The sequence below is a fragment of the Mus caroli genome, chromosome 7, assembly GCF_900094665.2.
Source record: "Mus caroli chromosome 7, CAROLI_EIJ_v1.1, whole genome shotgun sequence".
Classification (NCBI taxonomy): Eukaryota; Metazoa; Chordata; class Mammalia; order Rodentia; family Muridae; genus Mus; species Mus caroli.
In genome coordinates, this window is record NC_034576.1 from 81,242,017 (window position 1) to 81,257,874 (window position 15,858).

Consider the following 15,858-nt stretch of genomic DNA (forward strand, 5'->3'; position numbering starts at 1 on the left):
AGAAGAAGAAGAAGAAGAAGAAGAAGAAGAAGAAGAAGAAGAAGAAGAAGAAGAAGAAGAAGAAGAAGAAGAAGAAGAAGAAGAAGAGGAAGAAGAGGAAGAAGAGGAAGAAGAGGAAGAAGAGGAAGAAGAGGAAGAAGAGGAAGAAGAAGAGGAGGAGGAGGAGGAGGAAAGAAAAGAAGGAAGGAAGAGAGAAAGAAAGAAAGAAAGAAAGAAAGAAAGAAAGAAAGAAAGAAAGAAAGAAAGAAAGAAAGAAAGAAAGAAAGAAAAGAAAGTACCAAAGTATCTTGGTATAGATCAGAGTCTGACCTAGGAAAGCTGAAATGTCAAGGTAGCCAGGGTGTCCAGAACATAAGGCATTAGTCGGCAGGAGAGGGACTGACCCACTGCTGCCAGCAGCAGATGAACAGCTGTCAAGGCTCCTCTGTGCTTGCACACCTTGTGCCAACTCTCCTGAACACCTCGCTTCCTTGTTCCAGGGCTCTATTCTATTCCAGAAACTCTCTATGGTTTGCATATGGTTGGAGCTTGTTCCCTAGGCTTCCATGTGCTAGAAGTGTATTTTTCAACAGCACATCCAGAAGCTAATGAGACTACTATGAGACAGAGAGTGTGGAGGTAACACCCCACAGGGTTGGTGTGGTTCTCATAAGACTGGGTTGGCTACCACCATACAAGGTTAGTTGCTATAAAAGAAGTCTATTCCTTCTTCCATGCCTTGGCTTCTATGTTTGGCATGCAAGATCCTAAAGATAATGGTCACAGCCTCCAGTCATTTCATAATGGAGTTCAGAATTTCATCCTCCCCTGGCCCTCTGAGGAAGATGCTATTACCTTTGTTTTCCAGATAAGAAGACCTTGACCCAGGAAGGTTTAAAGGTTTGTCCATACTAGCAAGTCAGTGGACGAGCAGGGAGGAAGCCAAGCCATACTCTGTTAGCTGAAGGTTTCTTCTAACATGGCATACCCCCGAAGTGTTTCCAAGATGCCAAGCTAAACATGCGAGTCCTAAACAAAACAGACAACACATTTCTAAATGAGACAGAGAGCTTCCAGAAAGGCAGGAAAGAGAGCAGACAAGACAATTCATGGCACAGGTCACACCTCAGAGGATTCTGGGAACTCAGAAAGGAACTTGAAAGTGATCAGCTAGTCACTCTCCCTAAAGTTTTATGCACAGGAGTTGTGCCCAGCACGTTCTAGATTGCATACAATAAAAGCCAACTCTGGTTAGTCTGTCTTCCACAGCAAAGGAGTGTTTGGGGAGAAGATTAGAACTCATGGGAATCTGGGAGTTCCAGAGATTGGGGCAGAAATCAACACACACACACACACCACACACACACACACACACCACATACACACACACACACACATACACACACCACACACACACACATACACACACACCACCACACACACACACACACACTGGGTTGACCCCAGGGAAAATGGTTGGTGGGGACCCTGCTGATTGGCCTGTCTATCCCTCTGGCATCAACTCTGTTCAGGGGATGCTGACACACTCCTCAGTCACCTCTGCAACAGTGATTCATCACCAGTGTTCTGTCTGTGTATTCTTCCTCCACATTCAGGAGTCCACGGAGCACCTCTGAGGAGCCCTGGCCAGGAAAATTATTTGTGTGTGTAAGCATCTGTGTGTGTCTGTGTCTGTGTGTGTCTCTCTGTGTGTGTCTCTCTCTCCCTCCCTCTCTGTCTCTGTCTCTCTCTGTCCCTGTGTGTGTATGTGTGTGTTGTGTATTTGCGTGTGTGTGAATGCATGCATGCATTCAGGATTCATCATGGGGGGAGGAATAAAAGGTCCAAGGGCCCAGATAATTGGGCAGGCCTTCACTCTGCACAGCCTCTGCCACAAGTCCTGGCTAACAAGCTCACCTTTAATCCAAGTCCTCTAGAACACCCTGCCACACAGCACAGTGCTTCTATTGAAATGATGAACCTGGCAGACAGGATTAAAAAAAAAAAGCAAAGGGCAGAAAATTCTTTGTACTCCTCCAAGTCCTTCCTCGGACAAGACCTTCCCATTTCCCTGAGCTCTAGAAAATGACAAAGAGAGGACACCACTGAGGTAAGCAGAAGGAAGAAGTCACTAACCACACCACTTCCTCCACTTCTCCCACGGAGATCTGCAGCTCGTGCTAGGATCCAGTGCCAAGCCACCACCCAAGGATCAAATATCCATTCATCACTCGCTACATGACCTTGGTGTGTCACATAAGCCTCAGCCTTGGCTATGTCAAATGGGAAACAATTGCAGAGGGACTTTGGCGACATGAGAACAGCTTGCAGAGCATATGCATGGGGTGTGCAATGACAGTTATCACCAACTTTGGACAAACTCCCCGGTGTACTGACTCCAGCATGGCTACCTTTGGGATTTATTCTCGACATTGATCTTTCTCTGTCCATAAGTTAATGAGCAAGAAATATAGAAGTCCTCTGGTTGCTTGCAAACAGTACCAGTTTCATATGAAATGAAAATCTGGAAAATGCCTGATAGGAAAAAAATCATTGACTCTCATTGTTGGTGGGACTCCTCCTCCCATCCTGGCTGCTGCACTGAGGAAAGAACACAATCAGGTTCTCCAGTCTCCTCCCCGTCTACCTAGGAATGGAATTAGCATCCAGGGACAGAGAGAGAAGGTTCCTAGAAGTGCTCAGCAGCAGGCACTGATGTCTCTGCCTCTGGTGGCCTCTGGGAGGTTAGGGGTGTTGAAAGAGCTGCACTCTGCCTTTGGTACTGGGAAGCAGCTCTGGGAAGGACCAGCTTTTAGATGTCTCTGGGCCACTGTCAGCACCAATCCATTACTCTGAAAGTCCAGGAGGACATAAGTCCTGTTTTTACAGCGGAGCATTAGCATAACCCCATCCAACGTCCTGGAGTCCAGGGATGCTCCCCGCACCCACCCCATACCCACCTCACCTCCACCCTACTGAAGGATGGTGATAAGCATCCCACACCTTGCCTGATTAATGTGTGGTTCCATCTTTATTAGAAAAAAAAACTTGCATAAGAAACCACCTAATAAAGCTGTCTTTAGAAGGAATGGAGGCTTCTCACATGGCCAGGAAGATCATAAGGGAGCTGTCAGGCTCTGCCTCACAAACTATCTGCCCTGTCCAGGAACCATTCTTCAGCCAAGGTCCAGAGTTGTACTGAGCAAGGCTGGGGGGAGACAGACAAACTGTCTGGCTGATTGAATCTGATGTCCTTCTGCTTCCAGGAAGGTTCTGAGTTCAGATTAAGAAGGGAATTTGTGAGCCTGAATGTTAGAAGATATAGATAGACAATAGACAGATAGGTAGGTAGATAGGTAGGTAGATAGGTAGGTAGGTAGATAGATAGATAGATAGATAGATAGATAGATAGATAGATAGATAGATATAAAATAGAGATATAGATATCCCCTAGTAGACTGACTGGTGGTCCTCACAAGGGATCCATTCTCAGGGGCCGCACTGATGTCCCATCACAGAGCAATGGATTGGAAGATGCTGACAGACTGGTAAAGATGAGGATGAGTGTATCACTTCTCTAACTGCCTGTAACAAAGTACCTGACAACCCAGCTTTAAAAAGGAAGGTTTTATTCTGGCTTACAGTTTGTGGCGACAGTCCCTAATAGTGAGGAAAGCATTGTGGCCGATGAATGGGAACCTGGTCACCTTGCTTTTGCAAGAAAGCAGAGAGATGATCACTGGTACCCAACTGGCTTTCTCTTTTTTCATTCCTCTCCAGATCCCAGCCGATGTGATGATGAGACCCATATTCAGGGCCGGTCTTCCCTTCTAAGTTAAACCTCTCTGAAAATGCCCTCATAGGCATACATAGAGCTATGTCTGCTAAATGACTATAGATCCAGCCAAGGTGACAGTCAACATTAACCATTACTAATGATAATGGCAATCACATTTGAGCACCTCTGCCTGCTGAGCTCTCTCAGCAGTCCAGCAACAAGCACAATTTGCTTTATAGATAGTCCCCAACTTATTATGGTTTGACATACTGTGTTTCAGGTTTGTCATGGTGCAAAAGCTATAGGCTCTCAGTAGAAAATAAACTTTTAACTTTGAATTTCTATATCCCCAGGCTAGTGATACATAGTCTGACATTGCCCTTCAGTTCAGGGCAATGTAGTATATTAATTACTTTCCTGGTGATGTGATAGAACACTATGGCCAAGGTAACTTATAGAAAGTTCATTTTGACTTATGGACCCAGCAGGATGAGTCCATCGTGGCAGAGAAATACTGTAGCAAGCAGGCAAGAACCAGATGCTGAGAGATCACATCTTCTACCACAAACAGGAAGCAAAGAAAATGAACTGGAAGTGGAGCCAGGCTCTGAACTCTCAAGCCCATGTCCAGAGACAGACTTCCTCCAACAAGGCTACACCTCCCCTTTCTCATTTAAACAAGCACAGGCAGCAAGCCACAGCTGCCAGACAGACCCGCAATCCAAGGCGCTAACAGTGTGCTCTGTGGCTGAGCTACTATGACTGCCCTATGCAGCATCTTAGGGCATATTCAGCACCTTTTTGATTTATGATGGTCTCATTGGAATAAACCTGATAAAGTAAATGAGGAGTTTCTGTACGTTTGAGCAGTAAAGGTTACATACATTGTCTCATTAATCTTTCCAACAAGACTCTGAGGAAGTATGGCAGGCAGAATAATGACCCTGAAGATGTTTACAACCTAATCCCTGGCATCTATGAGTATGTTTTGTGACATGGAAAGAAAAATAAAACTTGTGTGTGGAATCAAGGTTAGTAATTAGATAATATTTAAAAAATTATCCTGGGTTGCGGGGAATGATCCAATGGTTGGGGGTGGGCACTTAAAGAGGAAAACGCAAGGAATAAAGGTATCCTGATATGTAACAAAGATGAAATCAGCCATCATTGACCTGAAGAAGGAAAGGACGCTAAGCTCATCAAGAAAAGCTAGGAAAGGCAATAAAAGAGACTCTCCCTAGAGCCTCTAGAAAGAAACACAGCCCTGTCTACACAGACACTTGGATCAAGTCTGATCCCTTTCAGATTTCTTCAGTTTGACTTGAATCTGTTTACTTTGCATGTATATGTACATGCATACACTCATCTGTGTGTGTCTGTGTCAGTGTATGTGTACCCATGTGTGCAGATGTGCACATCTGCATGTGTGCACACAGAGGCCAGAAGAGGCTTTAGGCTTCCTTTCCCATCATTCCTCACTTCTTCCTGTGAGACAGGGTATCTTTCTGTACTTGAAGCTCCACCAGGTGAAAGGCCAGTTGATCTCAGCAATCCTTCTGTCTCCATACCCCTCAGATCTGGGGTTACAGATGTCTGCTGAGGTTGCCCACCAGCTTGGTATGTAGGTGCTAGGATCCAAACACTGGTCCTCATGATTTCAGAGAACATGCTCTTAACCACAGAATCATCTCCCAAGCCCTAACATTCAAACTACTGGTCTGAAGAGCTGTCAGAGAAGAACTCTGTGCTGTTTTAAGTCATTACATTTATGGCAAACCATCACAGCAGTGATGGAAAATGAATGCATGTGGATATTCTTTTAGCTTAGTTTGGATGAGAAAATGAGGCTCTGTACTGAGCCTTTTCCTAAGGTTACACTACTGGGAAAGGTATTAGGAAAATGGGAATTTGTATTTGTGATGGCTATTTTTTGTTGTCAACTTGACTACACCTGAAATGAGATAAAACCTAAATGACTGGGCACACATATGAGGGATTTTTCTTTTAATTAAATCATTCAAAATGGGAAGATACACTTTTAATCTGGATCTTTGAAGCAGGAAGACACATCTTAAATCTGGGCCAAACCTTCTGCTGGCAGCCTATATAAAGGCCATGGAAGAAGGAGGCTTCTGCTCTTTACCTGCTCGCTATCATTGGCAAGTTCATTCCTTCACTGGTTTTTTGAGCCTACTTCTTTGGAATTGTGATGTATACTAAAGAGGAGCTGAGACATCCAACTTCATGGATTAACTGAACAGATACTGATTCTAGGGCCATCTGTTGGTTGACAGCCATTGTTGAACTAACTGGGCCACAGCCTGTAAGCCATTCTAATAAATCTCCTTTCTATAGATGACAGATGATTGATAGATAGACAGACAGGCAGGCAGATAGATAGATAGATAGATAGATAGATAGATAGATAGATAGATAGATAGATAGATAGATAGATAGACAGACAGACAGATAGATTTAGATAGATGATACATATATACATTTATTCTGTAAATTCTGTTCATCTGGAGAAGCCTGACTAAAACAGTACCTGTGACTGTCTCACCCTCAGATCCAGAGGGTTTTTTTTTCCCACTGTACTATGCTGTCCTTTGATGGGAGATTATCATGTGCCATGCCTCAGTGATCACAAACACAAACACACACATACACACACTCACACTCACACACACACACACACACACCATCATCACCATCATCATCATCATCTAACTGACTCCCACAGCTGACCCATGAAGTTGATACCACTAGCCACTTTGCATGTGTGGAAACTGTTGACTCTTAGAGCTGAAGGGACTTCATCACATCTTTTACATGGGACACAGAGATCATTTCCATAAAACCAAGTATATTTTATCCATCATCATGTACTGTGACCTACTCTGCTGTGGATGTGAAAGGTCTAAGGCAACAGAGAGATGTAACGCGATATAGCCTTTCTGTAGTGTGAAAAAAACATCTGGTGACATTTCCAGTCTCCACATCTGTATCTTACTCCAATACCTAGATCACAGCATCCCATAAGCCATGAAGCAGGGTTTCACCACTCTGTCCTTACTCATGGTGGCCTAAGACTCTGCCCAAATGAGAAGTATTTCACCTTCAGCAATCAACCTGGTAGCATCTAGATGGAGGGTTTTGGTTCTGTGGTACCTGTGACTTTCTGTGTCCCTCTTTTCAGCCCCATAAGCAACTCCTTAAGAACAAAGGGACCCATGCTGCCTGCACTGTTGGGAAATGCACCCCAAGGTGAGAGGTGCAAGCAGGAATGCTGCTGTGACAGACCACGATGATCCAAGGGTGGCTGTCCTGGTGATTGCTATGACAGATGCAAAGTGGAAAGCAGATAGCTGTGGAATTTCCAGTTGTTTCCCCTGTCCAGTCTGCTGGTCTCTGCACTCAGGAAGAATGGTTAAGATGCCCATTGATTAGCACAGAGGGGGAGGCTCATCTGAAAGAGATGTCCAGGCAAATGCTGTTCCTATTTGTCACTTGTGGACCTTTCAAGACTCTGATATATGTGGCCAACTAGAAAGAGACCCTCTTAAACATCACAACTGGAAAATCAAAGCTGAAGAAGCAATTGCTGATTTTTGGCCAGGGGTTCTTTTGACCAGGAGAGGTCATGGGAATTATGAATTGTTTCCTCTCATCCAATCAAATCTACTGCTGATGAGGAACATCTCAGAATTTTTCCAAAAAAAAAAAAAAAAAAAAAATCAAAGGAAGGACCTTCCTACAGACACAGCTGGGATCTGAGTGCTTCAGACTTGGGTCTCAAACTTCCACACAAAATGAAACAGTATGGAAGTCTTATCAAAAGCCTGACCCCCTAGGCCCTAAAATAAGGCTTTAATCTGGGAGGTCTGGGCAGAGCCCAGGAACTTATATGTCTAATAAGTTTGCTTCTCGACTTACCATCTTCCACCTAAGCTGTGAGGACCATGAAACCAGAGTCTGCTACATTCCCTTTTATACCAAAGTGGGCAAGACGTTGGGTGCTGGAAATGGAAGCAACAGAGACCCCAGGGTCAAGAGTTTCCTACTTTAGACTCTCACGCTCTCCCTATTCTCCCAGCCTCCTCCTTGCCTTAGTCAGAGTTTCCAGGTACTTCAGGCTGTTCTCCCTGGCTCTAGACTTACGAACCTTACTATGCTGGCAAAGATGGGAGATGCCTCTTCTTGGGAAAGAGGCTCTAACCAGTAAATGGGGGATGAAAAAAATGAAATGGCATTTCCCTGGAGTGATGGGGGTGTTAAGAGGTAAGAATGCAGAGCTTGTGGGGGAGGCCCCCCCAAGTCCCCCAGCCCTTCACCATTCTCCAGTTCTGTCTCCCTCCCCCACCACCCGCCTCCTACTTGGAACCAGTGACTAATTGCATTGCGTTTCTCTTTGACTTGCGTCATCCAGCAGAGAATGGGTGGTTGTTTTTACAGCTTATTCTTTCAGGGATTCTAAGTGACATTTTTTAAGTGCTCTTCCCCTGCTTTGGAGCAGCACAGCCTCCTCTCTTCTCTCCCCCTCAATCTGTTTCTCTCCCCCTCAATCCTGCTCCTTTCCCTCTTCCGGGGACTGTTGGGAAGAATAAGAAGAGCTCAGAAGACATGGGGTTGGCCCCAGAAAAGCAACCAGACGATATCTCTGTGCTCTGAAGACCCCAACTGAACAGAAGCCCCCAGGACTCTCCACCACTGGTAACATCTGCAAGAGAGCTGCCACAGTGGTGGAGAGCCATGCTGGGAAGCTCTTCTTTCTCTCTCCTCTTCTCTTCTTTCTATCCACAAACATCTCCTGATACCTAGTACTAGGAAACAAAAACTAAAACAAACTCTATTTCTCTCCTTATAGGTGGGAAGCTCTGGTATGAGTCAACCAGCTATTAGCAATGTACATGGTAATATCCTAAAGGCAATAAAGTCCAGTATATCACATGAGTAGAAAACACAAAACCTAGCCTGCAAGAGACAAGATGATCAGAGAAGTGTCTGGGTGGTGATGCTATGAAACAAGGATGAGATGTTCACAGACAGCAACCAACTGGACAGAAATAAAGAAAATATCGTCATGGCTTGAACTACTTGGGGGGAGGAAGTAGGACGTGAAAGAGCTTGTGTGGAACTAGGGTGATGGCTCAGCAGATAATTACATGTACTCCTTGTGCTCTTTTCACAGAGCCATTGTTCAGTTCCCAGCACACACATTGTAAGGCTCATAAACTGCTTATAAGCTCCAAGTGGTTCAACAACCTCTTCTGGCCTGTGTGGGCACCTACATGTGAATATAATTAAAGTAAAATAATCTAGGTGTGGTAGGCACACCTTCAGTTCTAGTACAGGGGAGGCAGAGGCAGGCAGATCTTTGTGAGTTCAAGGCTAGCTTTGTCTATACTGTAAATTCCAGGAAAGCCAGGGCTACATAGTAAGACCTTGTCTCAAGGAAAGAAAGGAACTCGTTGGCTAGAGACAGGTCATGAGCTACTAAGCCACTCTTACTTGGGAATTGAGTTCTTTCCTCTGCAAAATGAGTTGGGTTAGATCACTTCCCTGGCATCACTTTTGCTTCTACAACTTGAATGTCCAAGATTCTCTTCCAGCATCAAGGAAATGGAAACAGCTCCATGACTGGGGTTGTGAAGTGAAAGGAGACATTGGCTTGGAACAAGAGACCTGTGTATGAATCTAGCCACTTACCATTTGAAGGAACCTTGGACAAAGCAGACAAGGTACTCGAGCCTTCTCAGCTGCAAAGCACAGAGTGATGGAGAGGATATTGTTTTTAGCTTTCAGGCTAGACTCTCCATGGAATGACAGAGGAGTGTGCACTTAGAGGTGAGCACCAAATAGCTGAGATCCTATTGTCAGAGGGCCATCTCTAGCCACAGAGAAGGTTAAGGACATGGGGCCTTCCCTTGATTGGAATTGCTTTCAAAAAAAGTTTAAAATCTCAAATGTGGTGTCTACTAGAGGGAAGGTAAGCACACACACTGCTTTTGCAGAGAACATGAATGTGGTTCCCTGCAGGAGTCTCCTCAAATATCATGACCAACAGAGTAACAGTCTGCAGGAGGCAAGAAGGCAGTCCGTTTCAACATGACTCAGTCTCTGGTGTTGACTCTGACCCTGAGTAGTTTATTTTAGCACAGCATAATTTGGAATAAAGTTTCCTGATGATAGTTAACTCAATCCTGTGCGGAAAACAAAGCTTAAGACAAAGCTACATCAAAGACTACTCCTACACAAGACTACTATTTTGTAAAGTACATGTGACAACTTTCATAAAGATTGGTTCTATACATTAACTGAGAAATAAGCTCAAGATAAGGAACTGGGAGAAGATTCGTTGTGGCCACAGAAATAGCACAAAGGTCACCAGGCTGTTAACCACATCTGCTCCCAGTCTTCTGGGTAGAATACAGATTATGCCTCTCTCCCTTTGAAGAGAAAACCCTGTGTTTCTAACATTGTGGTTCCCCCAGTAAGTACAAAGACCTCTCTCTGTACCTTGAAGTGTAAACTTCTGGTTTCTTTGGAAAGTCAGTTATGTCAAATGATATCTTTGCTGGGGCACACAGCTAAAAGGATGTCTTGCTAAAGTAGATATGAAAAGGGATGTATAATGTTTAGAAGGAATATAAATATGACCCCACAGACAATGGGAAGTCGAGCTCTACCTAGCTACTCTTCACTGACAGCATGCATGTATTGGTTTGCCTTACATTGTGTTCCTGAGCTCAGCTTATGCCAACTTCATAAAGAAAAACTCCCCCAAAGAACTTCTCATGAGGTTCCTGCTGCTTCTTGTGTCTTATTGCCACTTCCACAGCCTCAGGCCAGTTGGCAAGCCTTGTGCTTTCTTCTGGATTGAACTGCCCTTGCTGGTTTGTATGTGGTGACTGCCAAGTAGACTGGACTGCAGCTGCTGGTTCATATGTGGTGTTTGCTACTGGACTGAACTGCGATATCCTAACAATGAAGATTAGACTCAACCTCAAAGAACTATTTCTAAACAGATCTACTTCCCCCATACCCTAATAACTTTTCTCTTCCAGTACCTCAGGTAGGTGGTGGGGTAGAGGAGAGGTTGAGCCCTTATTAAAGTAAGTTGAAAAGAAGTTTATGCCTACAGTACTCCCTATAGTTCCCAGCATCCATGAAAAGCAGATCACAACACCTGTAAACTCCAATTCCAGAAAAATCAAACCTGTTTTCTGGCCTCCATAAGCACCTGACTGAGTGCACACATGCAAGTGTGCATGTAAACATACATACACACATAATTAAAAATAAAGTCTAAAATCCCAAATGCCAAAATTCAGAGTATGGGTATACAGCTACACACAATATACAGCTGCTTTCACCTTCAAGGAAGTCCCATACAAATGAATTCATGATCATTCTCATTGGACTGAAGTTTCCAAGAATTGTGAGATGCCATCACCCAGCAGAGAAGGCCCTATGCTCTGCCTCAGTTTCCCTGGTAGTGACAGAACAGAGTAGATTACATTGAGTTAAATTGCCAGCCCTTGCTATTGCTTCTTTAAAGCTACTAGAAGAGACAATACACACTGTACCAAAAGAATGAAGTTGTGACTTAAACAGGGGAGGCCAAAAATCTGCCCACTAATCCATCTTAGCTACAGGCAAAGCTGCTGGGCAGGACTAGAGATGCCTTCATGGTGAGAGAATTCTGGGAATAATTGTCCACCAAGCTCAGTTGTCATTGAAAAGAAATGAATGAAAACTGAAAGGAACAGCCTCCTGTACCCTCGACAGTCCCTCTACAGAGAATAGACCCATTTCTAAACGCAGGTCAAAATATCTCAGAGTCACCACTCTTGGCTTAAGACACTGCTCTGATCCTCTTAATGGAAGACCTGGGTACCATACAGCCAGCCTCAACCCAGGCAATGTAGTCCATCATGTTGTGACCACTACACTATGTCCTCCATTGGTATTTCTGGGTCCACTTAGCCTTTCTGGCAGTTCCAGGATACAAGTACAATTGGGTGGTTGGGATCACAGCCTCCTTGTGTCTCAGGTCCTATGATTTTGTGCAGGAATGGCCAGGATCAGAAAAGGTGATGTAAGTCACAAACTTAGCAGGTGCCACAGTTGGTTCTGAAAATTACACAAACTTAAATCTTTTGGACCTCATATCTGTTGGATACTACTTTATTCCTTTTTACAAATCTTTCATTAATTAGTATGTATTGATTGCACTTATGAATGATGTCAATGTGGTATTTCAACCCATGCATATAGCACACACTGATCAAATCACAGTCATTAGTTTTCAGGTGTCTCTCATCTATATCTTCATTAAATGTATAACAAGAACTTTTGTCCTTTTTTGGTACTTCAGAACACAGAACATATTCTATCTATATATTTAACTGTATTTGGCACCCATTATCTAATCTCCCAGTGAGTGTCCCCCACCCCTTTTGCAGATGAAGAGGCTGAGGCTCTGGAGATAAGTAACTTAGCACAGTGCCTGCCAAGAATTAAGTACTCACATAAACAACAACTCTCCTATAGTTGATGCCATAATTTTCACCATCACTACCCTCACCCTCCTCATCTAGAAGACTCAGTAGTCAAAATATTCCATGATGTCTCCTGCCCCCCCCCCCCGCCTCTTTTAGGTATCAGCAAACTCTTTAAATCAGTTTCTTGAGGTCTGATGTAAGTCAGAACCATTGAGACTGAAAACTGTGAAAACACACAAGTTCTACTCCAGCTCAACTAAATAAGAACACACAGGCTTGGGGACTAAGATTAGGGTTTTACTACACCTTGCAGATTATTCTAATTTGAGTTTGAAAATTGCTAGCATAGAATGAAGAAAGTTTTACAGACATTGTGATGGGCAGCCTATGATAAGACAGAACAAATGAACTAGCTTGGGTCTCTCTCCTTCTTAGTAGTCATTAATGCCACCATGGGGTTCCCACCTTTATGACCTCTCTTAATTAACTCCCAAAGGACCCACCTCCAAATATTATGAATGTATGATATTTGAGGTTAAGTATGCAACATATTAACATTTAGAAGACACATTAAAACTGTGGCAAGGCCCAAGAATTTGATTCATATTTCTGGTAGTCATACTCTACGTAACCCCATCTCCCTGAATGTGGGCTAGAGTTAGTGACTCACTTCTAATGAACAACATGAAACATGTGAGGCTATGTCTCTTCTAATACTGATTAATAGGAAAAGCTTCAGCTTCCACTGTGGGGCCCCACTTTGCTTCACGTGTGTTCTCACAGTGTTTGCTACAGATGGAGCTGCCGATGAGGCAAGAAATGAATATGTCCAGCTGTGGTAGTTTGAGTGAGAGTGTACCCTCAAAGCTCATTGTGTATTTGAATACTTGGTCCCCAGCTGGTGGCCCTGCTTGGGGAGGTTTTAAGAGGTGTGGTCTTGTTAGAGGAACTATGTCACTGGGAGTGAGCTTTGAGAGCTTAAAGATGTCCTCCACTTCCAGTTGCCCTCTCTTGCAACTTCGTGACTGAGGTTCAAGATGTGAACTCTCAGCTAGCTGCTCACACACCTAATTCTTGTTGTTATACCTCCCCACCATGATGGTGACAAACTCATTCCTCTGAAACTGCACTCCCAATAAACCCTACCATAATCCAGGTGGACTGGGTCCTGCAAACCTGACTAGGGAAGGAAAGAGAATGAAGATAAAAGACAGACACACAGATTCCAGGAAAGCTGGAATCGGGTGGAAGCTGTTACTTCCAGAGCCCAGAACGTCGATGTGTTTATGAGCTACAACACAGTATGGGATGGGGTAGCTAGTCCCAGTAGAAGGTCTCTGTAAAGTAAGTGGTCTTAGCCTGTAAACATCCTAGGGGAGGGAGGGAACTACAGTTGTTAATCTTTGCACACATTGGTCACTCATTCATAAGTGTACTGGGACCCCAGAGGAGATCCTTTGTCCCCCTCTTGGGCCTGGCCCACATAGGTAACAGCTATGCCAATTTCCTAAGAATCAGAGGCCTTGGAGTTCTCTACATGGCCATACCTGTATAAACAACACACATTCACTCTGGACTTCACTAACTCAAGACTTCCCTACAAAACCCTTTCTTTTTTATGTTGCCTTAGCCATGATGTTTTATTACAGCAATAGAAAAGTAACTAAGACAATAGTCAAATGATCAACAATGCCTAAGGGCTACCAGAGCTCACGTCCATGAGCTTGGAAGACAATCCAAGTAGGCTTCCCAGTAAGCCTAGTGTTGAAACCTGCTAATAACAGTTCCAGCTCACCTTGACTACAGCCTCATCAGAGACCCTAAGATAGGATAATTTCATATAGTTTTTGAAATATTGCCTCATGTTTAAATTTTGAAGTAATTTAAGAAGAGATCACTACTACTATTAGTCTTGGGTATTGGGTACTAAAACAAGCATAAAACTGAGCTCCCAGGGTTGCCCATACCCCAGTCCCTGGACCCTGTCAATATGTTACTTTAAATGACACAGTGGACATTGAAGATGTACTTGTGTAGAGGATTTTGAGAAGAGCTTCTTGCATTATCCTAATAGGTTCGGTATAATGTCAAGGGCCCCTGGCAGATTGAAAAGGAACAGAACAGTCACAGTTAGGTCATACACCATGAGAAAGACTCAACCCACCTTTGCTGGCTTTGTAGATAGCAAAGAAATGGAAACTTGGTAGAAGAAATGGAAATTGTTCTGTTCTAGAATCCCAGGAGGAAAGTGGGCTCTGATGAGACCTTAAGGTTGCCCAATAAGATTTGTTCAGACTTCTGATCTTTATAAAATGAACATAATATATGTATTTTAAGCCACCAAGTCTGTGGCAACTTGTAATGGCAGCAATGGGACACTAGCACCAGCATAAACTATACTAGGAAGAAGTTTTCCTACATAGGTACATTGTTAACATATCTGTAGGAAGCTAGGATTTGGGTGTGTAAAATTATTGAGAGAGTTGTGGGTGGGTTCATGGGAATAAGAGTGAAACCACCCATTTGCCCCTTCAGAAGGAACCAAGTGGAGCTCTTGAGCATCCCAATTCCAGATCACTCACCAACACCTACCAGCTGTCCCACAAAACATGCACAGACTATACCTTGCAGAGATATGAAATAGGCAGGATTACACAGGGCCAACCCAACACCATTTGAGATATCTGTAGCATCATCCATCCCCTGCTCTAGCAAGTCAGAGAGTTGCCTCACAAGTCTCAACAGCTTCACAACTTATCAAAAGTCCAACATCCTGGGTTCCAAAGGAATGAGCATCTCTGGGGACCCTCAAGTCTCAAGATGACTAAAATTTCACATCCATATCTGATTTTTCTCTCTCCATACAAGTAATCTCCTAACCGTATCCCCCTGCCCTAGACCACCCTGGTCTACCTACAAGATGTCTGTTAAGATTTCTCACTTCATATATTCTCATTTTTATACCTACTTGCACAACACACGAACAACTGAGAAACTGAGGCTCCAGGAAGATTTAAATTATGGAAACCAGATTTTGTGAGCCCATTCCTACTTTCTGTCCCCCAAACCACACTTTCTCCCACTTTCAGCGACAAAAAGCTCAAATTAGAATCTAATTCCAAGAGCTGTGAGACAGACAGATTATTATGGTCCAAGGCTCAGTCACACAATGGAGCCACCTCCCTGAGCCTCAACTTCCTCATCTCTGAAAGAGCGTTCTAATAGGGAGACAGTTTATGATGGTGTCATGGAGTTCCAAGGGAGTACGGAAATACCCCGGATTCAGTAGCCACCCCCACTCCAATTTCCAAACCCAAAACTGAAAGTCAGAAAGCCAAATTCTCTAAAGTTTTTTTTTTTTAAGACAAACTTTAAAAATTGGAATGTGGGTGTGAGCACTGCCTTAAGAGTTTATAAATTGACACGTGGATCACCTGTCAGGGAGCCAAGATTGGAATGCTGGTTTTAATTACACCGAATATTTCACTTTCTTATGCAGAGGCATAATCAATTATCTTATTTAAAGGCATTACGATAATGTGTGTGTAAAATGGAGCCATTCCCTGTATTGCATTAGATTCTGCTAATTATAGG

General features: G+C 43.7%; 1 long non-coding RNA gene across 1 annotated transcript in view; it reads right to left on the reverse strand.

Annotated features, from left to right (window-relative positions):
- Positions 1 to 15,858, reverse strand: part of LOC110299491 — a 148,849-nt gene that overhangs the window by 94,224 nt on the left and 38,767 nt on the right. Inside the window, exon 3 of the long non-coding RNA XR_002378462.1 lies at positions 835 to 1,008. This is a non-coding gene — a long non-coding RNA (uncharacterized LOC110299491). The remainder of the gene's footprint in view (positions 1 to 834; positions 1,009 to 15,858) is intronic.